The following is a 27,259-nucleotide window of genomic DNA, read 5'->3' as shown; positions in this document are numbered from 1 at the left end:
GTGACCTCCCCTACTGAGTCTGTGTTGTGTTCCATGCTTAAAGAAGGCTTTTGGACAAAATAGGCAGCTGAAGAACTCCCACATCCCTTCAGAAAGGACCCCCATCCCCCGTCCTGGGAGTTTAAATGGGAAGAATGATGTAGCCTGAAGGAGTTGTCTTTTTACAAGAGCACCTCCCGCCTCACTGCCCCAAGCCAACAGTATTTGCTAGGCAAATATTATCCGGTGCCGGGCCTCAGCCAGCCTACCTCCCACTGCCTGAATCAAGGCCTGTTGGCAGCTACAAAAGTGAGGTGTCGCTGACTGATGCATAATTATGGTGGACAGAAAAATGTAGACGTGTTAGCAAAGTCAATATTATGGAGACCTCTGTCTTCCCAAATATTGTAAGTAAAAGATATTTCTAGGGTATAGCCAATTATATTCTCTATTTTTACGACCAGTCACAAATGTATTTTTTATTAGCTGGTGTGTTCAGTGTTTTGAATGCATAGCCCTTATTTCAATCTCATTTTAGTTTGTGGTAAGTGCAAAAAGATTTTTGCTGACTTGAAATAGTGAAGCTGCTCTCTTTTAACTGAACTTCAGGGCCTGTCACACTGAGAGTTTATTCCACAGCCTTCTGCGACTCTTGCCTGTAAATTAGTCTGTGAAGTGGTGTTTATTGCTGAATGGGGAGGTTAAGACAGCCTAATTATATGTTTGTGCAGGAGAAAACACCATGCCCCACCGTGAGCAATTATCCTGTCCCCTTTTTATAGTTTAATCTAGCTTCAGCTAAGAAGAATGAGGAGATAGCCTGTCTTCACCAGCAACTTAGCTACCACGCATTTTCAGTGTTAATTAGAAATTTTGTTCACTGAAAGAGTGACTTCTTAGCATAATTCAGCCTTCAGCCAAGCAGAGGGCATCTGGTAAGGCAACTTGAGGTGTCTTTGTGGATTAGATCTCTAATTCCACCCACGAGGTAACACGTGGGTGGGACTCTTGCCACACTCTCAAGTTGGTTTCATGGTGCAATTTTCCTTCTTTATACGTTTAAAGCAGTGAATGTTCTATATGGCAGGAGAGAGACTATTAGGATATTGGGGCACTGTGTAGAATTTTTTTTTTTTGAAATAAAAATCTTGCTTTTCCTAAGGGATTTTTTCTTATGTTAAGAAGGATGTAGTGAATAAAAACCAGAACAAGATCAACAGGTCAATGTCTTTAAAGTTGGTCATAAAATGTATCACAACAAAGAGCCTGTAGGATAGGAATTGCATGCCAAAATACCTCTGTCTTTGTTCTTGGACACTTTTCTGTCACAGGGGCAGAATACTTCTGTTTCTCTTCAAAAGCATTTGGCTCATATTTTTCATACACAGGCACATGCTGAAGTCCTACAATGCATAGGTTCAATTTCCTCTTAGGAAAATAAAAGATGCCCTTCATGTCTTCTCGCACTCAACTAGAAATGCTCATTGTCACTGAAACGAGCTGAGGGAAGAACCAGTTCTCTAGGAAACAGCATCTCAGTCTGGTCCAATCTGCCTGCTGTGATGGGTTGCCTCTAGGGAAACAGACTTCTCATTATTAGCAAATTTCCAAGCTATTACTTGGTTTCCCTTCTCTTTATCTCATTTCTATTAGTTTTGTATCTAGAATGACATATCTCTCTCCCCACCCCCTTCGAGCTCTCAACTTTCTTTGCCTCTTAAGACTTAAGCAACACCCCCTTTCCCCATTGGCTAACTCTTCTGGGCTTTTTATTAGCTTAATTTAGTTTCTACCTTTCTTTTTGCAAGGCAAGTTATTCTAACACTGTGCTTGAGATACAGTCATAAAAATCTAGGAGCAGTATGGAGAGGCAATTTAATTCTTTCCCACTTATTTTAAAACCTAAAATCTTCCCACCATGTTGTCCAACAGCTAAACACTTTAGGGAAATCTTTAATAAGTATATTCCATGTTTCTCTTCTTCTCTGCTTGTCAAAAGAAAGTGATTGGGGTGGATGGAAGCTGGCAGAGCTGTTTGTAGTTTCTTCATTATTTTAAGCTTCTTTAAAAAAATTCCCAAAAGACTATATCCTTATCCCAGTGAAATCATATGAGGCTCCCCAAACACTCTCCTCCTGTTTTATGAAATGTCAGTGACATTTTTTTTTTTTTTCCCACTGATCTTTCGGCTGGCCTGTCAGATTGTAAGCTCATTTATTCAGCAATAATGTGTTGACCACCTTCTGTGTGCCCGGCTTTATTTACATAAATGACATGTGCCATGTTGCTGGCTTCTTAGGTTTCTTCCTCCTCTGCTAGAGCACATTACTGTTTTCTGACATATTAATTTTTTTTCAGTTACCAATTTCAAATCTCTTTGAAACAAATCGTTTTAATCTCATGAAGTGGTATTATATTTTAACTTATCACTTGCGAGAGTGAGAAAGTGAAGGGGTGACTTTACACTGACTTCCCAAGTGGTGTGTTGATATTATTAAGGAATCTGATAAATGGTGATCTGCTGGGTGCTGGGGTGGAGGGGCAGTTCTTTGACAATGTTCTACACAGAGGGCTATGTAACACTTTAATCCATGACTACCCTTAATATACATTCTGCTTTAATTTAGCTTTCTCTTTATTTCAGGGAGCCACAGGAAAATGACAGGAGAAACATTTTTAATGATAATCTACTTTCTAATCAATAAATTTGAAAGGAGCCCTTTTGAGTGTAAGAATTCAAAATTTAGTCTGGCTGAAGAAAACACAGGTTTAACCTCTGCACTATATCTTCTCTGTGAAGGGCAGAGAGTTTAAATCTCTAAATTCAAGGTCACACAGCTGACTAGTGGCAGACTGGGGCTAAATCTCAGGGTTTCTGAATTTCACTTCAGCACTCAAGCTATGCATCCTACTAGGTGACCTTGCATGTAGCCCAAGGCACCATCTACCATATTACTTACCATCTGCTGGCTTTGACTTTGCCCAAGAGTCAATTCTCTTTAGAGAGTTTTTATCAGGATTGTCAAAACATTCTTCCTCAAGTCTATCTGAAAACCTAGAAAAAAACCTCGAAATAAAATTTCATAGATTGTTGTATTAAATTCTTGCTTGACGTCCACAGCCTCATTCCTGCTTTAAATTACAGCTGTGCCAGCTTCACTGGGGTTGTTAAGTCTGAATTAAAGCTAGCAGACTCTGTCTTATGTAAAAATGTGCAGGTACTACCCTTGCATTTAAATTGAGGAGAGAGAGAATGAGTGTATTTCTGCTAAAGCGGTCTATGAAACAAGAAGGCAGTAGCTTCAGGCTTTAAGAATTTCCAGGAAATAAGCCCTGGAAGAGGAGGCTGCTTCCCTGAATGCTGGCCTGGTGACTAGAGGGAAGACTTAAAGTCTGGCTTTAGGAGGAGGTTAAGAAGGAAATGAGAGAACCCACCACAAGGACATGGGCATTGCGGTGGAGAGACTCAAGTTCAAATACAGGTTGTGTTCCATATTACCCATGTTGTCTGGAGGCAATTTTCTAGCCTTTCTGAAAAGCCTAATACAATGCCAATGTGTTTTAACAAATGAAATAAAATAGCAAATGCAAGGGTAGTTTCAGTTTGTGTGTGTGTGTGTGTGTGTGTGTGTGTGTGTATGTGTACATGTGAACCTACCTACCCACATACATGTATCTATATCCATGTATGCACTGGATTGCTGTAGTATTGCATGCTATTTCCTACTGTGGCTTATGGTCAAAAAAGAGTGAAAGCCTCTGGCCAGGCAACTACTTGGATGTTTCTGGATCAACAGTTCTTGCCCCCCTGGGCTGTGCTAACAGCTCGGGTAATCTTCCTCTCAAAAGTAGCTAAGTTGGCTAGATCATCTTGCCTTTCCCAAATCTGAATTACTCTTCACAGCCAAAGCCAAATGAGAGTCTGGCTTTTATGAGACATATGGAGAAAGTGCTGATTTGGGCTGGAGAGCAACATATGAGCTCATCTACAAATCATGAGGTTGTGTCTGACGGCATTCCACATTAAAGTTGGGAGTGGTTTTTCTGTTGGTGACATGAGTCAAATGTGAGGTAAACTGAGGTACAGTAGGAATCAGCTGCAGCTAGAGGGTGTGTGTGTGTGTGTGTGTGTATATATATATATATATATATATGTACTTGGCACATGGTAAGTGTATTGCTGATAGATTCTTGCAGGAAATAGACTTTAAAAATACCAACACCGACAATAACTGGATTTTGTATTTGCAGGTGCAGTCTGTAAATTCAGAATGTGTTCTCTTCACGCTGCAGACAGAACCTTCCTTGAAACAAAAATGCTACTCCTGAGTGTAGAGTAAATCTAAGTCTAATGATGGCAACTGCCAGCTAGCCGAGCCCTTAGTGGCAGAATTTCAACATCAAACTTAACTTCATACTCAAAATTTCAGGGCAAATTTTGTCAATGACACCTTCTATGTCTCAACATAAGTGTTAGGCAAGACTTTCCAATAATAACATCTCCTGCAAAAATATGGAAAGTAGGCCCTAGTCCCACTAGAACTTAAAAAGCCTCAAGAGATGTTATATTATTCTGCTGTAATGAAGGCACATAATGGCTTCTCCTAGGTCCCCTTCACACCCATTATCTCCCCTCTCTACAAATTAGGTACATTATTGGGTTCTTGTTCATGCCTGGTGACTCGATCAGGTCTTCAGGAAGCAACATAATATAAAGGTTAGGCAATTAGACCTTGGCATTAGAGTGCATGAATTATATCACTTGCTAAACATGTGGCTATAACAAGTTACCTTTCCTAAGCTTCCGCTTCCTCACTTACACAATACAAATGATAATAGTATTATGTAATGGGTTTTTGTGAGGATTAAATGAAACCACGTAGAAAGTGCTTGTTATAAGGTTGTATTTTCCTCTTACACTAAGTTTGGATGATGGAAATGTAAAATTATACATAATAATTATTTTTATAATTTACTTTTTTATTATTTTGATATAAAAATAAACAACAAAAAGTTTAAAAGTGGGAAGATGAAGTTAAGGTGTAGAGTTTTTGTAGTTTTCATTTTTCTTATTTGTTTATGCAGTCTGCATTAAATTTTCATCTGCTGAAAATAATGGGTTATAAGAGAGTGTTTGCAAGCTTTATGGCAAACTCAAATAAAAAACCATGCAATGAATATAAAAAATATAAAAAAGCAAGAAATTAAATAATACCATCAGAGAAAATCATCTTTACTAGAAAGAAGACAGGAAGGAAGGAAAGAAGGAAGAGAAGATGGTAAAACAACCAGAAAACAAATAACAAAGTGACATGAGTCAGTCCTTACTTATCAAAATAACATTGAATGTAAATGGACTACTCTTCAATCAAAAGACAGGGTGGTGGAATGTATACAAAAACAAAATCCACCTATCTGTTGCCTACGAGAAACACTCTTCACCTATAGAAATACACATAGACTGAAAATGAAGGGATGGAAAAAGATATTCCATGCCAATACAAACAAAAAAAAGCAAGAGTAGCTATAATTATGTCAGATAAAATATGCTTCAAGACAAAAATTGTAAGAAATGACAAACAAGGTCATTATATAATGACAAAAGGGCCAATCCAGCAAGAGGACATAACAATTGTAAATTTGCATGCACCCAAGACTGGAGCAACCCAGTCATATACAGCAAATATTATTAGAGCTGAAGAGAGAGAGAGATATCAACACAATAATAGCTGGAGACTTCAATAATCCACTTTCAGCATTGGACAGATCTTCCAGACAGAAAATCAACAAAGCAACATCAGAATTAATCTGCACTTTACAACAAAAGGACTTAATAGGTATTTAAAGAACATTTCATTCAATGACTGTAGAGTACATACTCTTCTCCTCAGCACATGGATTATTCTCAATGATACACCATATGTTATGTAACAAAACAAATCTTAAAACATTTTTAAACTGAAATAATATCAAGGATCTTCTCTGACCACAATGGAATAAAATGAGAAATCAATAACAAGAGGAATTTTGGAAACTATACAAATACATGGAAATTAGACAATATGCTCCTGAATGACAAGTGTGTCAATAAAGGAATCAAGAAGTAAATTGAAAATGTCCTTGAAACAAATGATAATGGAAACACAACATACCAAAACCTATAGGATGCAGTGTAACTAATACTACAAGGAAAATGTATAGCTATAAGTGCCTACGTCAAAGAAGAAAAATAAAACCTGAAATAAACAACCTAGCAATGCATCTTAAAGAACTAGAAAAGTAGGAGCAAACCAAAAACCCATAATTAGTGGAATAAAACAAATAATAAAGATCAAAGCAGAAATAAATGAATTTAAAATAAAAATGTGAGATATCAATGAAATAAAAAGTTGGTTTTTGGAAAAGGTAAGCAAAATTGACAAAACTTTAGCCATACTAAGGAAAAAGGAGAGAAAATCTGTATAAATAAAATAAGAGATGCAAAAAGAGACATTACAACTGATATTGCAAAAATTAAAAGAATTATTAGTAGCTACTATGAGCAACTTTATGCTAATAAATTGAAAAATCTAGAGGAAATGGATAAATTCCTAGACACATACAACCTACAAAGATTGAATCATGAAGAAATCCAAAACCCGGACAGACCAATAACACATAATTATACTGAAGCTGTAATAAAAAGTCTGCCAGTAAAAAAAAAGCCCATGACCTAATGGCTTCACTGTTGAATTCTACCAAACATTTAAAGAACAGCTAATACCAGTCCTACTCAAACTGTTCCGAAAAAATAGAGGAGGAGGAAATACTTCCAAACTCATTCTATGAGGCCAGTATTACCCTAAAACCAAACAGATACATCAAAAAAGAAAACTACAAGACAATATCTCTGATGAATATTGGTGCAAAAATCTTCAGCAAAATACTAGCAAACCAAATTAAATAACACATTAAAAAGATCCTTCATCATGACTGAGATTTATTCCAGGGATGCAAAGATGTTTCATCACATGCAAATAAATCAGTGATACATTATGTCAACAGAATGAAGGATAAAAATAATATGACAATTTCAATCGATAATGAGAAAGCATTTGATGAAATTTAATATCCCTTCATGATAAAAATCCCTCATAAAACGTAATGGAAGGAATATACCTCAAGATAATAAAAGTTATATGTGACAGACCCAGAGCCAGCATCATACCAAATGGGGACAAACTGAAAGCCTTTCCTCTAAGGATGAGTACACGACATAAATATCCACTTTCACCGCTGTTATTCAACAGAGTATTCAAAGACCTAGCTAGAGAAATCAGACAAGAGACAGAAATAAATGGCATTCAAATTGTAATGAAAGAAATCAAATTATCATTGTTTGAGGGTGATGTGATCTTATAATTGGGAAAATTCAAAGATGCCACAAGAAAACTACTAGAACTGATAAATTCAGGAAAGTTTCAGGATACAAAATCAACATAAAAAATCAGTAGCATTTTTATGTGCCAAACGTGAGCAAGCCGAAAAAGAATAGAAAAAAAGGAATTTTATTTAGAATGACTAGAAATAAATACCTAGGAATTAATGTAACCAAAATGAATAATCGCTATAATGAAACTATAAACCACTGATAAAAGAAATTGAGGAAGACACAACAAAATGGAAAGAAAGTCCATGTTCATGAATTGAAAGAATTAATGTTGTTAATATGCCTATACTACTCAAACCTACAAATTCAATGCAATTCCTCTCAAAATGCCAATGACTTGATTCACAGAAATAGAAAAATCAATCCTAAAACTTATGTGGAACCACAAAAAGCCCAGAAGAGCCAAAGCCATCCTGAGCAAAAAGTACAAAATTGGAGGAGTCACATTACTTCAAATGATACTACAGAGCTATACTAGCTAAGACAATGTTATTGGCATAAAAACAGACACAGAGACCAATGGAACAGAATAGAGAACCCAGAAACAAATTCATAATCATACAATGAACTCACTTTTCCTTCCTTCCTTCCTTCCTCCCTTCCTTCCTTCCTTCCTTCCTTCCTTCCTTCCTTCCTTCCTTCCTTCCTCCTCCCTCCCTCCCTCCCCTTTCTTCCTTTCCTTTCCTTTCCTTTCTTCTTTTCCTTCCTCTCTTTCTTCATTCTTTCCCTCCCTCCCTCCCTCCCTCCCCTTTCTTCCTTTCCTTTCCTTTCCTTTCTTCTTTTCCTTCCTCTCTTTCTTCATTCTTTCCCTCCCTCCCTCCCTCCCTTCCTCCCTTCTTTCCTTCCTGCCTTCCTGCCTTCTTTTTTTTCTCTTTCTTCTTTTTTTCTGAGATAGAGTTTCACTCTTGTTGCCCAGGCTGGAGTGCAATGGCGCTATCTCGGCTCACCGTAACCTCCGCCTCTGGGCTCAAGCGATTATCCTGCCTCAGCTTCCCGAGTAGCTGGGATTACAGGCATGGGCCACCATGCCTGGCTAATTTTGTATTTTTAGTAAAGAAGGGGTTTCTCCATGTTGGTCAGGCTGGTCTCGAACGCCTTCAGGTGATCCGTCCGCCTCAGCCTGACAAAGTGCCGGGATTACAGGCGTGAACAACCGCGCCCGGCTTCTTTCTTTTTTCTTTTCTTTCTTTTTTTTTTTTTAGAGTTGACAAGATGAATGCTTTATTTTTAAGAAATCATAATTTTATGACAAAAGGCATTTGTTATCTGTACTTTGAAATGGTCTAATATGGTCTCTTTATTAGTACTAATAGAAATATTATTTTGAGAAAGATACTTTTAAAAATTTCAATAGATTTTTGTGGAACAGGTGGTATTTGTTTCCATGAATAAATTATTTAGTGGTAATTTCTGAGATTTCGGTTCACCTATATCCCTAGCAGTGCATACTGTACCCAATATGTAGTCTTTTATCCCCTACTCCTTCTCACTCTTTCCCCCAAATTCCCAAAGTCCATTGTATGAGTCTTATGCGTTTGCATCCTGATAACTTAGCTCCCACTTATGAGTGAGAATAGACGATGTTTGGTTTTGCATTCCTGAGTTACTTCACTTAGAATAATGGTCTCCAATTCCATCCAGGTTGCTGCAAATGACATTTATTTCCTTCCTTTTTATGGCTGAGTGATATTTAATGGTATATATCACATTTTCTTTATCCACTCATTGATTGATGGACATTTGGGCTGGTTCCATATTTTTGGAATTGCAAATTGTGCTGCTATAAACGTGTGTGTGCAAGTATATTTTTTGTATAATGACCTCTTTTGCTCTGAGTAGATACCCATTTAGTGGGATTGCTGGATCACATGGTAGGGCTACTTTGAGTTTTTTAAGGAACTGCCACACTGTTTTCCATAGTAATAGTACTAGTTTACATTTCCACCAGCAATGTAAAAGTGTTCCCTGTTTACCACATCCATGCCAACACCTGTTATTTTTTGATTATGGGTATTCTGGCAGGAGCAAGATAGTATCTCACTGTGGTTTTGATTTGCATTTTCCTGATAATTAGTGACATTGAACATTTTTTCATATGTGCATTAGCCATTTGTATATCTTCTTTTGAGAATTGTCTATTCATGTTCTTAGCCTGCTTTTTGATGAGGTTTTTTTTCCTGCTGATTTGTTTGAGCTCCTTGTAGATTCTGAATATTAGTCTTTTTTTGGATGCACAGTTTGCAAAGATTATCTTCTACTCTTTGGGCTGTCTGTTTAATCTGATGATTGTTTCTTTTGCCGTGCAGAAGCTCTTTAGTTTAATTAAGTTTCATCTATTTATCTTTGTTTTTGTTGCATTTGCTTTTGGATTCTGGTCATGAAGTGTTTGCCTAAGCCAATGTCTAGAAGAGTTTTTCCAATGTTATTTTCTAGAATTTTTATGGCTTCAGGTCTTAGATTTAAGTCCTTGATCCATCTTGAGTTGATTTTGGTATAAGGTGAAAGATGAGGATCCAGTTTCATTCTTCTACATGTGGCTAGCCAATTATCTTAGCACCATTTGTTGAATAGGGTGCCCTTCTCTACTTTATGTTTTTATCTGCTTGTCGAAGATTAGTTGGCTGTAATTATTAGGGTTCATTTCCGGGTTCTTTATTTTGTTCCATAGATCTATGTGCCTTTTTTATACTAGTACCATGCTGTTTTGATGACTATGGCCTTATAGTATGGTTTGAATTTGAGTAATGTGATGACTCCAGATTTATTATTTTGCTTAATGTTGCCTTTGCTATGTGGGCTCTTTTTTGGTTCCATATGAATTTTAGGATTTTTTTTTTCTAGTTCTGTGAAGAATGATGGTGGTATGTTAGTGGGAATTGCATTGAACTTGTAGATTGCTTTCAACAATATGGTCATTTTCACAATATTGATTCTACCCATCCATGAGAATGGGATGTGTTTTTATTTGTTTGTTGGTATATGATTTCTTTCAGCAGTATTTTGTAGTTTTCCTCGTAGAGGTCTTTCACTTCCTTGGTTAGGAATATTCCTAGGTATTTTATTTTATTTTGCAGCTATTGTAAAAGGGATTGAGTTCTTGATTTGATTCTCAGTTTGGTCACGCTTGGTGTATAGCAAAGCTACTGATTTGTATACATTAATTTTGTATCCTGAAAGTTTGCTGAATTCATGGATCAGTTCTAGAGGCTTTTTGGATGAATCTTTAGGGTTTTCTAGGTATACAATTATATCATCATCAAACAGTGACAGTTTGACTTCCTGCTTACCAACTTAGGTGCCCTTTATTTTTTTCTCTTGTCTAATTGCTCTGGCTAGGTCTTCTAGTACTGTATTAAGTAGAATTGGTGAAAGTGGGCATTCTTGTATTGTTCCATTTCTCAGGGGGAATGCTTTCTACTTTTTCCGTTTCAGTATAATATTGGCTGTGTGTTTGTCATAGATAGCTTTTATTACCTTAAGATATGTCCCTTCTATGCCGATTTTACTGAGGGTTTTAATCATAAAGAGATACTGGATTTTGTCAAATGCTTTTTCTGCATCCATTGACATGATCATGTGATTTTTGTTTTTAATTCTATTGACTTGCCTATGTTAAACCATCTTGCATCCCTAGTATGAAACACATTTGATAATGGTGGATTATCTATTTGGTATGCTGTTGGATTTGGTTTGCTACTATTTTGTTGAGGATTTTTGCATCCATGTTCATCGGGAATATTGGTCTGTAGTTTTCTTTTTTGGTTATGTCCTTTCCTGGTTTGGGTATCAGGGTAATACGGGCTTCACAGAATGATTTAGGGATGATCCCCTTTTTCTCTATCTTCATTAATGGTATCAATAGCATTTGTACAAATTCTTTGAATGTCTTCTGGAATTCAGCTATGATTCTGTCTGGTCCTGGGTCTTTTTGTGTTGGTATTATTTTTATTACCATTTCAATCTTACTGCTTGTTATTAGTCTGTTCAGTGTTTCTATTTCTTCCTGGTTCAATCTAGGAGGTTAGTATCTCTCTAGAAATTTAGCCACCTCCTGTAGGTTTTCTAGTTTATGCATGTAAAGATGTTCATAGTAGCCTTGAGTGATTTTTTTGTATTTCTTTGATATCAGTTGTAATATCTCCCATTTCATTTCTAATTGAGCTCATTTGGTTCTCTCTTCTTTTCTTGGTTAATCTTGCTAATGGTCTATCAATTTTATTTTTTCAATTCAATTCAACAACCAGATTTTGTTTTATCTTTTGTATTTTTAAATTTTAATTTCATTTAGTTCTTCTCTGATCTTTGTTATTTCTTTTGTTCTGCTGGGTTTGGGTTTGGTTTGTTCTTGTTTCTCTAGTTCCTTGTTGTGTGACCTTAGATTGTCTGTTTGCACTCTTCTAGACTTTTTGATTGTAGGCATTTAAGGATATAAACTTCCCTCTTAGCACTTCCTTTGCAGTCCCAGAGGTTTTGATAGGTTGTGTCACTATTAATGTTCAGTCTAAAATTTTTTTAAATTTCCATGTTGATTTTATTGTTGATGCAATGATCATTCAGAAGCAGGTTATTTCATTTCCATGTATTTTCATGGTTTTGAGAGTTCCTTTTGGAGTTGATTTCCAATTTTATTCCACTGTGGTCTCAGAGAGTCTTTGATATAATTTCAATTCTCTTAAATTTATTGAGACTTGTTTTGTGGCCTATCATATGGTCTGTCTTGGAGAATGTTCCATGTGCTGATGAATAGAATATATATTTTGCAGGTGTTGAGTAGAATGTTCTGTAAATATCTGTGAAGTCCATTTGTTCTAAGGTATAGTTTAAATTCATTGTTTCTTTGTTGGCTTTCTGTCTTGATGACCTACCTGTCTAGTGCTGTCAATGGATTATTGAAGTCTCCCACTATTATTGTGTTGCTGTCTATCTCAGTTCTTAGGTATAATAGTAATTGTTTTATAAATTTGGAAATGCCAATGTTAGGTGCATATTTATTTAGGATTGTGATATTTTCCTGTCGGACAAGTCGTTTTATCATTATATAATGCCTCTTCTTGTCTTTTTTAACTGCTGTTGCTTTAAAGTTGGTTTAGTGTGATATAAGAATAGCTGTTCCTGCTCAGTTTTGATGTCCATTTGCATGGAATACCCTTTACCACCGCTTTACCTTAAGTTAATGTGAGCCTTCATGAGTTAGATGAGTCTCTTGAAGACATCAGATACTTGGTTAGTGAATTATTATCCATTCTGCCATTCTGTGTATTTTAAGAGGTGCATTTAGGTCCTTAACATTCAACGTTAGTATTGAGATGTGAGGTACTGTTTTATTCGTTGTGCTATTTGTTGTTGAAACACCTTTATTTTTTTGCAATGTGTTATTGTGTTATAGGTCCTGTGAGATTTATGCTTTAAGGGGGTTCTATTTTGGTGTATTTTGAGGATTTGTTTGAAGATTTACAGCTCATTTTAGCAGTTCTTGTACTGCTGACTTGGTAGTAGCAAATATTCTGAACATTTGTTTGTCTGCAAAAGACTGTGTCTTTTCTTCATTTATGAAACTTAGTTTCATTAGATACAAAATTCTTTGCTGATAATTGCTTTATTTAAGGAGGCTGAAGATAGAACTCCAATCCCTTCTAGCTCCTAGGGTTTCTGCTGAGAAATCTGCTGTTAATCTGGTAAGTTTTCCTTTATAGGTTACATGATGCTTTTGCCTCACAGTTCTTAAGATTCTTTCCTTCATCTTGACTTTAGATAACCTGATGACTATGTGCCTAGGCAATGACCTTTTTACGATGAATTTCCCAGGTGTTCTTGGAGCTTCTTGTATTTGGATGTTTATATTTCTAGCAAGGGCAGGGAAGTTTTCCTTGATTCTTCCCTCAAATACATTTGGTAAACTTTTAGATTGCTCTTCTTTATTAGGAACACCAATTATTGTTAGGTTTGGTCATTTAATGTAATCCCAAACCTCTTGGATGCTTTGTTCATTTTCTTTTTATTCTTTTTTTCTTTGTCTTTGTTGGATCGGGTTAATTCAAAAGCCTTATCTTCAAGCTCTGAAGTTCTTCCTTCTACTTGTTTTATTCTATTGTGAGAATTCCCAGTTTGTTTGCATTTCTCTGAATGTGTCCTTTATTTCCAGAACTTGTGATTGGTTTTTAATTATGTTATCTATTTCTCTGGAGATTCTTTCATTCATATTCTATAAATTTAAAAAATGTCTTTACATTGGTTTTCACTTTTCTCAGGTACCTCCTTGAGTAGCTTAATATTTGGTTTTCTGAGTTCTTTTTCAGGCAATTCAGTGATTTCATCTTGCTTTGGATCCATTGCTGGTGTGCTAGTATGATCTTTTGGGGGCATTAAATAACCTTATTTTGTTACATTACCAGAATTGTTTTTCTGATTCCTTTTCATTTAGGTAGACTATGTCAGAGGAAAGATCTGGGGTTCAACGGCTGCTGTTCAGATTCTTTTTTCCCATGGTGTGCTCCCTAGATGTGGGACTCTCCCTCTTCCCCTAGTGATGTGGGTTCTTGAGGGCTGAACTGCAGTGATTGTTATTTCTCATTGGGATCTAGCCACCCAGCAGAGCTACCAGGCTCTAGGCTGGCCCTGGGGATCATCTGCAAGGAGTCCTGTTATGTGATCTGTCCTCAGGTCTCTCAGCTGTGGATACCAGCACCTGCTTTGTGGAGGTAGCAGGGGAGTAAAGTGGACTCCTTGGTTGTATTTTCGTTTAATATACTATTTTTGTGTTGGTTGATCTCCAGCCAGGTGGTGGTACTTTCAAGAGAGCATCAGCTGTGGTAGTATAGGGAGGATATAAGCTTGCCCTAGGGTTGCCTGGAAAAGCATTCCAGTTTCTCAGGCAATGCACAGGACCATAGGATCTCCCAAGAGATTATGTCCTTTGTCTTTGGCTACTAGGGCAGGTAGAGAAAGACCATCAGGTGAGTGCCAGTTTAGATGTGTCTGGGTGGGGCTTTTGTGGCTGCTGTGGGAAATGGGGATGTGACTCTCAGGCCAATGGAGTTGTGTTCCCAGAGGGATTATGGTGGCCTCTGCTGCATCATGTAGGGGACCAGGGAAGTGGGAAAATCCAGCAGTTACAGGCCTCACCCAGCTCCCACGCAGCCCAAATGACTTGTCTCACTCCTACCATGCCCCTCTAAACAGCACTGAGTTTATTTCCAGGCAGCCACTGGTCAGGGCTGAGAACTTGCCCCAGGCTACCAGCCACCCTGCTGAGAAAGCAAGCAGGGCTTTCAGATTTCATACCTCCTTGCCTACTTCTGTGCTCCTATCTGCATTCCCAGTTTGCCCCCTCCCCTGGGTTCTGTTCAGGAAACTTTGTGTTCAGTTGAAATTGTTACAAAGTTCAGCTGGTAGTTTTCTTCTTCCTGTGGTCTTTCCCCAATTTCACTGGCAGTCCCCCTCCCGCAAGAATACCTGTGAGACAAAGTCAAAAATGGCTTCCTTGGAAACCGAGGGTTCCCACAGGGCTCTTTCTGCTGCTTCCTGTGCCTCTGTATTTCACTCAGTTCTCTAAATTTATCTCAGCCCCAGATAAGGTCAAGTCCTTCTTCTGTGATCTGGACCTCTGGGTTCCCCAGTGAGGATGTGTGTTTGGGGGCATATGATCCTTCTTTCACACATTTATACTTTGGGTACTCACAGTTTTTCAGCTGTCTCATGGAACTTGCAGTAGAAAGGCCATGTCCTTCAAAGGGTCTGTGGATTATCTCAGCTTTTCTGCTGTATTTCTCTCCACTCCTTTTTCTCTCAATGAACTCATTTTCAAAAATGATGCCAGGGACATACATTGAGAAAGGACAGTTTCTTCAATAAATGGTGCTGGTAAAACTGAATATTTGCATGCAGAGTAATAAAACTGGACCCCTAATCTCTCACCATATACAAAAATCAAATCAAAATAGATCAAAGATGAAAATTTAAGGCCTTAAACTATGAAACCGTGTTCAAAGTTGGTGTCTGCTGGTGGGTTCGTGGTCTTGCGGACTTCAAGAATGGAGCCAGAGACCTTCACAGTGAGTATTACAGCTTTTAAAGATGGCACAGACCAAAAGAGTGAGTGGTAGCAGGTTTATTGTGAAGAGTGAAAGGACAAAACTTCCACAGTGTGGAAGGTAACCCAAGCGGGTTGCCACTGCTGGCTGGGGTGGCCAGCTTTTATTCCCTTATTGGTCCCTCCCTTGTTCCAGTTCTGTCCTATCAGAGTGCCCTTTTTCAATCCTCCCTGCGATTGGCTACTTTAGGAATCCTGCTGATTGGTGCATTTTGCAGAGCGCTGATTGGTGCATTTTACAATCCTCTTGTAAGACAGGAAAGTTCCTGATTGGTGCATTTTACAATCCTCTTGTAAGACAGAAAAGTTGCCCAAGTCCCCACTGGACCCAGGAAGCCTAGCTGGCCTCACCTCTCAATCCCCTCTTTAAACAGGACATCCCAAATGCTGTTTGGAACTGGACAATGACCACTCTAGCTACTTACTGCTGGATAGGGGAGAAGAAGGGGACCTGCAGCTGTAGTGTCTTTCAGAAGGGAACTCTCTAGGCCAGTCACAGAGCCAGTAAGTCAGTCCAGGGGTCCTCTGTAGAAGTTGTGAGTTGAGCTCATTTGGGACTCCATTTGTAAGACCATCTGTAGCTTGATGGCCTTGATCCTGGAGGAAACAAATTTGACAAGGACGTTAAAATACAGGACCCAAAAGCGAGTAATAGCAAGATGGCTGTCATGGGACCTAGAAAGGGGAGAAACCATGTTGCCCAACTGCAGAGGTTGGTATAAGAGTTTGAAAGGGGTTGTCTGATTTCAGAAGCCTTTTCCTGTAAACCCTGGGCAGTGTCTCGTAGTATCCCTGACTGGTTAGTGTAAAAATAACACTTTTCCCCTAAGAAGGTGCAGAGTCCTCCTTTCTCAGCAGTGAGGAGGTCTAGGCTTTGGCAGTTTTGGAGAGTCACTGCTGCCAAAGAGTCTATTTGGGATTGTAGAGTAAGGATAGATTTTGTTATTTCTTGCAAACTGTCTGAGAAATCCTTTGAGAATGTGTGGTAGTAGGATAATGGATTAGATAAATTGGCTATTCCAGTTCCTGTAGCAGTGGCTATTCCTAACCCTGTAAGTAGGGGTATTAGTTGTATGGTCCTGCACTGATGGACTTGAACTTTGAGGGGTACTGGTAGTGTCTGATGTCCTGAGGTAATGTTAATGTTGGAACTTAGAAGGACTAAGGTCCAGGTGCCTGTCCAGTTGGTGGGGAGGTAAATATAGGTTGAAGTTCCATATAAGAAGAATATGCCTTGGTTGGGTAGACAGAACAAGTTGTGTATGTTAAAAAGGTGTGTGAATATTTTGTTTTTATTTTCCTATACTCCTAGAGTACTTGCCAAGTTAGTTCCTGTGACCAGCTGGAAAGGGGTGTTGGGAGCAAACTGAGTGGTTCCCTGTGTTCTATTTTCCCACTGGAGAAAAAACCATTTTGTGTCTACTGGGAACCATTCAAGAGAGTAATTGAAAGAGGGAATGATAAGGCATTCATTCACTGAAAGAGGGGATGATAAGGGGCACTGCTGCAGGGGGTCTGGGGTGCATGGTCATGCAGAGAGTATGTTTGCCATTCCAAAAAATGGACTGTTTTTGTTAAGCAGGGAGGAGGTGATGATTTTTGGGGGCCCTGATAAGTGGACAAGCCATCTGAATGGGGCTGTTTGGGTGACTCAGAAGTTACTATGATCGGTTGGGGCTTGAAGTTGTAGGATGTAATTACACTGATGGGATAATAGGTGCCCCAGGGGCAGGCCGGATAACAGGTTGCATTGGATGCATAAAGGCGCTTGGAAATTTAAGACAGTATTCATGGTTACAGGGCGGTGTATGGGCTTTTCATTGCTCGTGTCAGAGGTGAAGTTGGAAATGTAAGAGCACAAAAGCTGGATTGTGTGTCCTATTAGGGTATTTTTGGTCCTATCAGAGATGGGGAAGTCAGTTAATGATTGCATATTTAGAAGTTGGAAAGGATCTTTTCCTTCTTAATGGGGGTGGTAGGTTAAGTTAGTAAAGACCCAGTTTTGCAGGAATGGGAGTGGCAAGGTAACCAGTGGCTGATAGAGATACAAAGTACAAAGCCAACAGTCACTTGCCAGAGAAGAATTGGACTGGTTTAACAGAGAGTGGGTTAAGTTGAGAGTCTTGTAGAGGTAATTAGGAGCTAGTGGAAGGGGAGGGGTGACTATGTGGGGTATCCAAGGAAGCAGGAGGGATAGATAGGAGAAGAGTAAGTAGGAAGGTAAAGAGAGTGCCCTGGAAGATGAGATCATTTTATCCAGTCTGAGTTAAAGGTAGGAGTAAATTGCTGTCAGAAGGAAGGCTGATAGAAAAAATGGTTGATGTGATTAGGATTTTCATCCTGGCAGGAGCTACAGTACATAGTCCTACTGCAAAGAGTATGGTTAGTATGCTGCCTAATAATGTGATGAAACAGTAAAAGGATTCCATTAAATGGGCAAGGAGCGATGTTAAAGATTATGTAGATTTTCACTTATCTTTTTTAAGTAGGAAGGGGTTTGTCCTCAGGATCAGCTGTAGGAGCCTTTTTAGTCTGGAATGTTTCCTTCCCAAATAGGAGACGCAAGTCCCCCAATGGTTCACAGGTGTATTGAGGCTGGTCTGGATGATCTTGGGACTCCTGAGCTGATGGTCCCACAGGTTCCTCAGGAGTTGTCCAAAGTTTAGCTTGGGTGTGGTGAACCCAAGATTCCACTCCTGCCACCTTAACTGAAGTGGCGGTAGAGAGGATTACTGAGTATGGTCCTTCCCACAAGGAATCCAGAGGGGAGGGACTTGACCAACACTAGATCTACCGGTTGGAACAACTTTGTTCCCTCGTCTCTGTGACATCCTTTGGATAGGTTTTTAAGGTTTTGCTAATATTTTGCTAAGGAAGTTGTATCATTGACCAAGTTGGCCATTTCCTGATCAAGTAGGAGGTCATTTGTGAGAAAAGGTCGTCCATACAGCATTTCATATGGACTAAGCCTCATTTTGTGAGGAGAATTTTGAATTCTCAACAAGGCCGTGAGTAAGACAGTAGGCCATGGGAGATGAGTTTCTTTTGTTAGTTTCCTTAAGTGCCTCTTGAGTATTTCATTTGCCTTCTCAACCTTTCCTGAGGATTGTGGCCTCCAGGCATAGTGAAGGTGATATTGTATCCCTAGCACCCTGGAAATTCCCTGAGTTAACGTGGCTTTAAAAGCTGGACCGTTGTCACTTCGTAAGCTTTGGGGAAGCCCAAATCTAGGAATTATTTCATAAATCAGGACTTTAACCACTTCCTAAGACTTCTCTGTCTTGCAGGGGAAGGTTTCTGTCCAATTTGTAAAATTCAAATATCCACATGGACGAAAATTCTAAGTTTAGGAAGGTACCCTGAGGAAGCCAACTTCTGTTTGTCAGGGGAGTCAAACATGGTTGTCTCTCACAGTCCTTTTAACTCTTCTATGAGTAGCTGTGATCCCAGAGCAATAATAGTTGACAGTCACCATTTCTTGGTAATGTGAATCTTCTCCTTCTGGAAGGGGGTGGGAGACAGGGCACATTATAAAATGTATTTCTTATTTGAAGTTACAGTTACAGGAGGACTTTGAGAAAGCAAATTGCTTAACAATAACAATGGAGGAAAAATCAATACCTTCTATATTTCATGTCCAATATAAGTAATTAGAAGTATTTGTGGTTTAAACATCAGATGTAGAGGACTTTTGGTTTCAAACCTTACAACGGTACACTAGTACCATTATAGGTTCTTTGCCACAAAATTCCAGCAAGATTGCAGGGTGTGAGAGTCTAAAACTGCAGAGTCCTTGTGGTTGCCCTAGAGAACTGATATCTTTCATGAAACATGATCCTGCCAGCAAATGGGCCTTAGCTTCATGTTACACCAACCCTCTGTTTTCTGGACTCTGTCTTGTATTTATGGCCTCTTATGAACTATAGAACCAAATAAGGAATTTTCGGATTGAAAGGGATTTTAGGAACTAGTTATTCCAAATTTTTGTCCAACAGCCTTTTAGCTGATATCCCTGCTTCTATCCCTACTGCTGATATCCCTACAATCCATTATCCACACAACAGCTGAGGTGCTCTTTCCAAACTGTGCATTTGAACCTGTCATTTCACTGGTTAAAACTCCTCAGTGGCTTCCCACTGCACCTTGAATAAAATCCGGATGGTTCTCTGTGATCTCAAATGACCTTCTTGAACTGATACGAGCTTACTTCTCCAACTCGTTTCCCTCTAGTTCAGCCACATTGAATTCTTCTTCTGCCTGAAACATGTCTGTTTCATCTTGCCCTAAGGCCTTTATTCTTGCTATACTCTCTGCCTAGGACACTGTACCCATCATTCCCCGTCTTCATATGCCGAATTCATTCTTGTCAGCCAGGAGTCGGTCCCACAGAATCTTCTGTTGGAAACAGAGGCTGTTTCTGACCACTCTATCAAGGGAGTCCTAACCCACCACATACCATCACAGCACCCACTTTCATTGTACTCATGTCTCTTCTTGTCACTGAAAATGATCTTTTTCATTATTTATTTACTAGTATACTGTTTGTCTCCTCTTTAAGGATAGAAGACTGATAAGAACATAAACCTCTTCTGTCTAGTGTACTAAGGCATATTCTTCACATCCAGGATAGGAGCAAGAACATACTAGGGTTTTGGTTTTACTCTCTCTGTAAAGGGGGAATTAGAGTCTTGGGAGAAACTTTGAAATCATGTGGGCTAATTCTAGAAGTGTCAAAGAAAGAACAAAAGTTCTAGAGGGGTATCTGGAATAGATGCTGCTGTTGTCACTACTGATATTCCTTCTCAGTGAAAATTCAACTGAACTACTTTCTAACCCTGGTGTTTGGGACTGAGGTCAAATATGAACTGATCAGTCTATCAGAATGCACTTGTGCTTGGGGGAAAATTTTACTCATGCTCTATTTGAACAGGAATAATAATGAATCATTTGGTGTTTTTCAATGAGGTTTCTCCCAGCATTTTGGGATGAACACTAGTTTGTTGTGCCTGAGTCTTCCCATCATCAATTGGACACTTAGCATCCTTGGACCCTGCCCACTAACTACCAGTAGCATACACCCATCACTGTGACCACCAGAGCACACCCACCCTTTTTCAAATGCCCCTGAAAGGAGTAGTGGTTACTGAACCGGATAGAGAATCTTAATTACACGGTATTCTATGGTGGGATATTAACCAATCATCTGAAAAAATTAAGACAAAAGGAAAAATTTAACTGAGCAATCAAACAAAAACATGCCTGTCATATGTGCACTTCAGTGAGGTGCTTCTTTATCCTCTGCTAGTACTTCAGAGCCAGTGAAGGCTACTGTAAAGGTTGGTGTTGATGCAGTTGGGTCTGGGAATGTGATTAGCCTCTATTGGAGCAAACCCAAATTCCTGCTCACATAGTCGAATTCTCACTAACGTACTGGGGAGAAATGGATTAGGGTCTAGGCCTGAAATCTCCTCAAAACAAATTGCTTTTCTCTCCTAGGCCCCTATGGGGCCATTGCTCTGCTGTTGTTACCCCTTTCAGTGTTGTGTTCATCTATTTCCTCCATAACACCTCCATCATATACTGCTGATGCCTTCCTTCACACACTTTGAGTATATCAGGGTTGGGCAATGATTTTTATTTATTTCTGATATTTTGTCTTCTCTGTGTCTAGCCCATTGTTCCTCTCACCATAGAATTGCAATAAAGATTATTGGCATGGTGTTCTGGACAAAAATTGTTCACAAACCATCTTCATTATAGACTGTGTTCCTGGTGGAAATTACATTACATTCACTACTCCACTGGAAGAATGAAGAAACCCGACTGAGTTATGTTCTCTAGGCAGGTGGTGGTGATGATGATGATAATGATAATGATGATGATGGTGGTAGAGACCAAGTAATGACTAAACTTATCAAGTACTTATGTGTCCGTCATAATTTTAAATAATTTACAAGTTTTAGCTCATTTAATTCTCACAGCAACCCAGTGGGTGGATATTATAACCCCATTTTATATTAAAAAAAGAAAAGAAAAAAAATGAGGGACAGAGAGTTTAATTAAATAACCTGTCCAAGCTGGTAAGTTGCAGAGTTTTGAGTTCACCCCATAAGTACAAGGTATGTGCTGTGAACAAGAGAAGTGAGGCAGGATAAGGAGGTGAGGCAAGCAGAGACAATTGGGAGGGAAGTGATGTGGAACACATATTCACTGTGTACGGCAGACACTACTCATCTTCAGCTATCTGACCATACTGGAAAGTGGACTCACTGTTGCTAAACTTTCTGACTTATTTTCAAAGGATGCAGACAATTTGCAAAATTTCTTTATTTTAAAAGATTGACTCAATTTTAATAAATATTCTGTGACCTGAACAAATAATGATGTCTGCCATAGGAGAACTCAGTGTTTCTCACCATAAGTTTTTTCTATCAAAACAAAAAGTGTAGGCTCATGTCAAATGTAAAATGCTGTAGATTTCAGATAATTAATAAGATGGGGTGTGCTGGATTTTCTTTTTGTGTGTGTGTGTGATTTATTTATTATGATTATTATTATTATACTTTAAGTTCTAGGGTACATGTGCACAACGTGCAGGTTTGTTACATATGTATACATGTGCCATGTTGGTGTGCTGTACCGATTAACTCATCATTTACATTAGGTATATCTCCTAATGCTATCTCTCCCCCCTCCCCACCCCACAATAGGCCCCCGTGTGTGATGTTCCCCATTCTGTTTCCAAGTGTTCTCTCATTGTTCAATTCCCACCTATGAGTGAGGACATGTGGTGTTTGGTTTTCCATCCTTGCGACAGCTTGCTGAGAATGATGGTTTCCAGCTTCATCCATGTCCCTACAAAGGACATGAACTCATCCTTTTTTATGGCTGCATAGTATTTCATGGTGTATATGTGCCACATTTTCTTAATCCAGTCTATCATTGATGGACATTTGGATTGGTTCCAAGTCATTGCTGTAGTCCAATAGTGCCACAATAAACATACGTGTGCATGTGTCTTTATAGCAGCATGATTTATAATCCCTTGGGTATATACCCAGTAATGGGATGGCTGGGTCAAATGCATTTCTAGTTCTAGATCCTTGAGGAATCGCCACACTGTCTTCCACAATGGTTGAACTAGTTTACATTCCCACAAACAGTGTAAAAGTCTTTCTATTTCTCCACATCCTGTCCAGCACCTTTTGTTTCCTGACTTTTTAATGATCGCCATTCTAACTGGTGTGAGATGGTGTCTCATTGTGGTTTTGATTTACATTTCTCTGATGGCCAGTGACGATGAGCATTTTTTCATGTGTCTGTTGGCTGCATAAACGTCTTCTTTTGAGAAGTGTCTGTTCATATTCTTTGCCCACTTTTTGATAGGGTTTTTTGATTTTTTCTTGTAAATTTGTTTAAGTTATTTGTAGATTCTGGATATTAGCCCTTTGTCAGATGGGTAGATTGCAAAAACGTTCTCACATTCAGTAGGTTGCCTGTTCACTCTGATGGTAATTTCTTTTGCAGTGCAGAAGCTCTTTAGTTTAAGTAGATCCCATTTGTCAATTTTGGCTTTTGTTGCCATTGCTTTTGGTGTTTTAGACATAAAGTCCTTGCCCATGCCTATGTCCTGAATGGTATTGCCTAGGTTTTCTCTAGGGTTTTTATGGTTTTAGGTCTGACATTTAAGTGTTTAATCCATCTTGAATTAATTTTTGTATAATGTGTAAGGAAAGGATCCAGTTTCAGCTTTCTACTTATGGCTAGCCAGTTTTCCCAGCACCATTTATTGAATAGGGAATCCATTCCTCATTTCTTGTTTTTGTCAGGTGTGTCAAAGATCAGATGGTTGTAGATGTGTGGTATTATTTCGGAGGGCTCTATTCTGTTCCATTGCTCTATATCTCTGTTTTGGTAGCAGTACGGTGCTGTTTTGGTTACTGTAGCCTTGTAGTATAGTTTGAAGTTAGGTAGCGTGATGCCTCCAACTTTGTTCTTTTTCTTAGGATTGTCTTGGCAATACAGGCTCTTTTTTGGTTCCATATAAACCTTAAGTAGTTTTTTCCAATTCTGTGAAGAAATTCATTGATAACTTGATGGAGATGGCATTGAATCTACAAATTACCTTGGGCAATATGGCCATTTTCATGATATTGATTCTTCCTATCCATTAGCATGGACTGTTCTTCCATTTGTTTGTGTCCTCTTTTATTTCATTGAGCAGTGGTTTGTAATTCTCCTTGAAGAGGTCCTTCATATCCCTTGTAAGATGGATTCCTAGGCATTTTATCCTCTTTGAAGCAATTGTGAATGGGAGTTCACTCATGATTTGGCTCTCTATTTGTCTCCTATTGGTGTATAGGAATGCTTGTGATTTTTGCACGTTGATTTTGTATCCTGAGACTTGCTGAAGTTGCTTATCAACTTGAGATTTTGGGCTGAGATGATGGGGTTTTCTAAATATACAGTCATGTCATCTGCAAATAGGGACAATTCGACTTCCTCTTTTCCTAATTGAATACTGTTTATTTCTTTCTCCTGCCTGATTGCCCTAGTCAGATCTCCCAACACTATGTTGAATAGGAGCAGTAGAGAGGGCATCCCTGTCTTGTGCCAGTTTTCAAAGGGAATGCTTCCAGTTTTTGCCCATTCAGTATGTTATTGGCTGGGGGTTTGTCATAAATAGCTCTTATTATTTTGAGATACGTCCCATCAATACCTAATTTATTGAGAGTTGTTAGCATGAAGGGCTGTTGAATTTTGTTAAAGGTCTTTTCTGCATCTATTGAGATAATCATGTGGTTTTTGTCTTTGATTCTGTTTATATGATGGATTGCGTGTATTGACATGTGTATGTTGAACCAGCCTTGCATCCCAGGGATGAAGCCAACTTGATCATGGCAGATAATGTTTTTGATGTGCTGCTGGATTCGGTTTGCTAGTATTTTATTGAGGACTTTTGCACTGATGCTCATCAGGGATATTGGTCTAAAATTCTCTTTTTTTGTTGTGTCTCTGCCAGACTTTGGTATCAGGATGATGCTGGCCTCATAAAATGAGTTAGGGAGGATTCCTTCTTTTTCTATTGATTGGAATAATTTCAGAATGAATGGTACCATCTCCTCTTTTTACCTCTGGTAGAATTTGGCTGTGAATCCATCTGGTCCTGGACTTTTTTTGGTCGGTAGGCTATTAATTATTGCCTCAATTTCAAAGTCTGTTATTGGTCTATTCAGGGATTCAACTTCTTCCTGGTTTAGTCCTGGGAGGGTGTACATGTCCAGGAATTTATCCATTTCTTCTAAATTTTCTAGTTTATTTGCATAGAGGTGTTTATAGTATTCTCTGATGGTAGTTTGTGTCTTTGTGGGATCAGTGGTGATATCCCCTTTATCATTTTTTTATTGCATCTATTTGATTCCTCTCTCTTTTCTTCTTTATTAGTCTTGCTAGCAGTCTATCAATTTCATTGATGTTTTCAAAAAACTAGTTCCTGGATTCATTGATTGGGTACATGATGAAATAAAGGCAGAAATAAAGGTGTTCTTTGAAACCAATGAGAACAAAGACACAACATACCAGAATCTCTGGGACACATTTAAAGCAGTGTGTAAAGGGAAATTTATAGCCCTAAATGCCCACAAGAGACAGCAGGAAAGATCTAAAATTGACATCCTAACATCACAATTAAAAGAACTAGAGAAGCAAGAGCAAACACATTCAAAAGCTAGCAGAAGGCAAGAAATAACTAAGATCAGAGAAGAACTGAAGGAGATAGAGACACAAAAAAGCTGAATTTTCTTTATTCTCTTTTGGCTCCAAGAATGTTCTCTTTTTGTTTTTTCGAGTCACAGACATCTGTTTATGACCATCCAGCTAATTGGGCCCCATTGTAGCCTAATGAGGGCAGAGTGAGCAAGTGAGTGGGTTTAGTATTCAAGGAAATGCATGTTTCTAGTTGTGCTTCCAGGGAAGGTGGAAAGGTTAAAGTAATGAGCTGCTCTTGAGAGTTCTAGTGAAGAGAGAGAGGGCTTTGTTGTTTTACATTCCATCTTTATTATTGTCACTGCGATGTGCTCTTATTTCCATAATGGCATTGATTGCCAAGATGCTCTATTACATTCTATTATCTTGCCATTTCTGAAGGGGGCAGGTCTGTTCTTACAACGCAATGACAGTGTGCAGATGATCATAACCACCCCCTCCACTGCACTCTGTAACATCTTGTATACGGCTGTGAATGGCTGCATTAGTGCCAATTAATCTGAGGGTAGATTTAGTGAAGGAGGAGGTGCTGTCAGTACTTAAGGATTGTCCCTGGGTTTTCCAAGTGGCGTTTCTTGAGAAGGAATGGTAACTGAAAACAGTAGACAGATGAGGAGGCTGTCAGGTTATGTGTTTCAGTGAGGATTGGTGTCTCTAAACTGTTCCACTCATCCTGCAGGGAGGCAGGGTACAAATCAAAGGGCTGCATTTCATTTCTAATTCAAGAGATTAGATCTTAAACAGTGTGGTTGTTTGAAGATGTTGTGAAGACCTGCTTTAGTTGAGACACACTTAGTTAATTTAGTGACCATTGTTGGTGAAGATGATAGACCAGTTTAGAAATGAAGGGCTTCTGTCTCAGTGAATCTAAAATACTTGAGCTCTGGGGTCACAGGGTAGTGGGTGTAGTGGGCAAAGATTTTACTTTCAATGTTGGTGAATATCGTATATTGTCAGACTTTCACACAATAAATTGAATCATGGCTTTGATTTTAGAATTCAAAGTTCTGACTATTAAAAAAGAAAATTTCCCCATTATGTCTTCTCTCTACCACCCTCCCCAGTCATGATGTGCCAACAACCACTGCCTCCTTAAAGTTGACAATTTGAAGAGTGAGTATCCCACTTAGATGGTTTGGGGTTAAAATATAATATCAATCCTGGTGTTTGACTACATTTTTAAACACAGAGGAAATGACATGAAATGCCAAACTCCTTATCCATGTCTGGCCTGGCCTGATTTGGCCCCTGCTTCATCAACTCCCACGTGCTGGCTGGTGCCACTTTGTGGCCCTCTAACCCTCTTGTAGACCCTAAATCTCCTTGCAATTTCTTGATCCTACTTACCTTGTTTTTGTCTTTGAGGTTTAGCACCTTCCCTTCCAAAGTGCTCCCCGTCCTCACTTCTTTGCTTAGTCTTCCTCTTACCTGTTCAGTGTCAGGTTAACTCCTCTCCCAGTTTGACAGTAAGGTAATAATAAAATAGACACTTAAGCAGCAATTTGCTGTTTGACAATAGCTTACCTTAAAAAATTCTTTTAAATCAAAATACCCATTTCATCCTACCTAGAGGCTATAGAGTGATGTATAAATAGGCTAGACCCTAGAGCCAGCCTGCCTGAATTTGAATCCCAGCTCTGCCATTTCTTAGCAGAGTGTGACTTTGGCAAGTCATTTCAATCTTTGTAGTTTGGTTTCCTCTTCTGTAAAATGGGAATAATTTTATTTACAGGGGTAAATTGCATTTTCAGGGTTGTTGTAGGCATTGAGACTGAGATTCATGTATATAAAGCTTAGTGCCTGGAATATTCTCTTAGCAAATATTAGCTATTATTGTTATTATTAGGTATATCTGTAGGCCTACCTTCCTAGCTAGATTGCCAGCTCTTGACATTAAATGTGAGTATGTTGCACATTCCAGGTAATCAATAAATATCTATAAGATTAATAACATGGTACCTTTTTCAGTGTTGAGGAAGTTGTTTTGCAAGTGAGAG

Source organism: Trachypithecus francoisi, unplaced genomic scaffold (assembly GCF_009764315.1).
Source record: "Trachypithecus francoisi isolate TF-2019V2 unplaced genomic scaffold, Tfra_2.0 Lachesis_group15, whole genome shotgun sequence".
Taxonomy (NCBI): Eukaryota; Metazoa; Chordata; class Mammalia; order Primates; family Cercopithecidae; genus Trachypithecus; species Trachypithecus francoisi.
The sequence above is the reverse complement of the archived record's forward strand: the minus strand, read 5'-3'. Positions refer to the sequence as shown.